The following is a 3,253-nucleotide window of genomic DNA, read 5'->3' on the forward strand; positions in this document are numbered from 1 at the left end:
TATTAGTTTTGCATATGATTTGTTGTTGGAGCCCTTCAGATATTGGCAGTATTCTATCTCAGTTCTTCCGAAAAACAAACAATGAGCTGGCTTTGAAGAAGAAAACAAATCCAGTAGTTCCAGCTATGCAAGTCTGAAACCATTTTCTCTTGTGTATATTGAATTTTATTTAAAATTTTAGCCTTGTCCCTTTTTCAGAAAAACAACCAGAAAATGTAATATTATTAGAGTGGAGATTTAATGCTGATGGGATAGCCTCTTAGCCATTATATTGGATAGGTAAAATGGAGGTGCAGGGATAGGCTAAGCTGTATCAACAGAGGAGCAGTATCAAGATCAGGTGAAATGTTTGTACCACTTTATACTGCTTTGGTAAGGCCACAATAGAATAGAATAGAATAGAATAGAATTTTATTGGCCAAGTGTGATTGGACACACAAGGAATTTGTCCTGGTGCAGATGCTCTCAGCGTACATAAAAGAAAAAGAGACATTTGTCAAGAATCATCATCAACACTTAATGATTGTCATAGGGGTCAAATAAGCAATGAAGAAACAATATTAATAAAAATATTAAACTTGGAATATACTACTTCATCCAGTATCCTGGTCACCAGGATACAAAAGTGATGTTGAGATTCCAGAAAGGGTGCAGGAAAGTCCTACAGGACTGGGCAGCATAGAACTTAATTAAATTAGATTAATTAAAGAACAACAAAGAGATTGGACTGGAGGCTAAAATATGATGAACAGCTGCAGAAACTGTATGTTTAGTCTGACAAAGAGGAGAACTGGGGTGACGTGATAGTCTTCCAATATTTGAGGGGCTGTCACAGTGAAAAGGGGGTCAACCTATTCTCCAAAGAACCTGAAGACAGAACAAGAAGCAATAGATGGAAACTTTATCAAGAAGAGAACCAACCTAGAACTAGGGAGAAATGTCCTGTCAGTGAGAACAATTAATCAGTAGAGTGGCTTTCCTCCAGAAGTTGTGAGTGCTCCATTAGTGGAGGGTTTTAAGAAGAGATCAGACAAAAGTCTAGAATGGTATAAAGGATCTCCCGCTTGAGCCGAGGGTTGGGCTAAAAGACCTCCATGGTCCCTTCCAATGTTGTTCTGAGAGAGTAAAAGCTTGCTCTAAGTGGTGAACTCTATTTGTTGATGGGCATTAGGAAGTATGGTGGGAAGGCCTCAGTGTTTGAGACCAAAAGTATATTTTGACCCCGTGTTCAGCCCTGAGGCCTCTTATCTAGAACCCTGATATCTGTGGACTCTAGCTGTTGCCAGCTTGGACTGCAGGACCTAGACTCTTTCCAATCAGGATTCAGGCCTGGTTATAGTGCTAAGACAGCATTAGTCGTGTTTGTAGAACAGAAAGCAGAATAGCTTGCAGTATTGCATGGTAACAACTGCGCCACCACACAGCTCATTTGGTCTGTTGAGTGCATCTGAGTGAGCAGATTCCAGGTTCCTTCCTTAAATATTGCCATTTAGTGGGATATAGACGATGCCCCCTGCCCTTTAGAGCAGTGATTTTCAACCTTTTTTGAGCCGCGGCACATTTTTTACATTTACAAAATCCTGGGGCACAACACCAACCAAAATGACACTCTCCTCTTTTTCCAGCCCTGTCTCCTCACCCCCTTGTGTGTGTGTGTGTGTACACACTCTTGAACCATTTCCAACACCAGGTGGGGGCTGGGTTTTTTTCTCTCTTATTCTTTGGGTGCTTTTTATCATATGCCTTAAATCAAGAGTCACTTCTCTCTCTCTTTTGTTTCTCTCCCTTTCCTCTCATTCTCTGCCTTGATCTCATTTCTTTTTTTCTCCCCTTTTTTATCTCATTTCTCTCTCTCTCCCTTCATCTCCTTTTCTCTCTCTCTCTCTTGGTTTCTTTCTCTCTTTTTCTCTCTCTTGCTTTCGTCCAGCTGCAGCAATACGTTCAGCCGCTGCCATCAGTGCCTCTGCCCTGGAGCTCGCACTTGCAGCCGACTGCCCTGCCGCCACCCCGCAACTACTGCCCAATGCTGCTGTTGCCGGCATGGTGTACGCTGTTGCCGACTGCTCGCAGCCACCGCCCCGCAGTTACTTCCTGGTGCCGCTGCCACCAGCGCCCCCCTGCTCCCGCTGCCGGCGCCCTCCTGCTCCCGCTGCTGGCGCCCTCCCGCCGGGCCCCAAAGCTCACCTGCTGCCGCCACCAGGGAAGCTCTAGCCGGGCGGGGCACTGCAGCTGCCGGAAAACTTGGAAGGCGTAAAACAGAGTCGACTGACAATGAGTCAGTCGAGGTGACTGGGACACGTACTTGTCCACCTGTCTGGGAAGAGTTTGATCTGGTGACACCTGATGAAGTGGACAAAGTCATTGGAGCTGTGAGTTCCGCCACCTGTCTACTGGATCCGTGTCCCTCCTGGTTGGTCTCGGCCAGCAGGGAGGTGACACGGAGCTGGGCCCAGGAGATCACCAACGCTTCCTTGGGGAGGGGAGTTTTTCCAACACTCTATAAAGAAGCGCTTGTGCGCCCCCTCCTCAAGAGGCCTTCCCTGGACCCAGCCGTACTTAACAACTATCGTCCAGTCTCCAACCTTCCCTTTATGGGGAAGGTTGTTGAGAAGGTGGTGGCACTCCAGCTCCAGCGGTCCTTGGAAGAAGCCGATTATCTAGGTCCCCAGCAGTCGGGTTTCAGGCCCGGTTACAGCACGGAAACCGCTTTGGTTGCGTTGATGGATGATCTCTGGCGGGCCCGGGACAGGGGTTTATCCTCTGTCCTGGTGCTCCTTGATCTCTCAGCGGCTTTCGATACCATCGACCATGGTATCCTTCTGCACCGGTTGGAGGGGTTGGGGATGGGAGGCACTGTGCTTCAGTGGTTCTCCTCCTACCTCTCTGGCCGGTCGCAGTCGGTGTTAGTGGGGGGTCAGAGGTCGGCTCCGAGGTCTCTCCCTTGTGGAGTGCCTCAGGGGTCGGTCCTCTCCCCCTTGCTATTTAACATCTACATGAAACCGCTGGGTGAGATCATCCAAGGACATGGGGTGAGGTATCATCAATATGCCGATGATACCCAGCTTTACATCTCCACCCCATGCCCAGTCAATGAAGCGGTGGAAGTGATGTGCCGGTGCCTGGAGGCTGTTGGGGCCTGGATGGGTGTCAACAGACTCAAACTCAACCCGGATAAGACAGAGTGGCTGTGGGTTCTGCCTCCCAAGGACAATCCCATCTGTCCGTCCATTACCCTGGGGGGGGGATTACTGAC

This window comes from Erythrolamprus reginae, chromosome 2, assembly GCF_031021105.1.
Source record: "Erythrolamprus reginae isolate rEryReg1 chromosome 2, rEryReg1.hap1, whole genome shotgun sequence".
Classification (NCBI taxonomy): domain Eukaryota; kingdom Metazoa; phylum Chordata; class Lepidosauria; order Squamata; family Dipsadidae; genus Erythrolamprus; species Erythrolamprus reginae.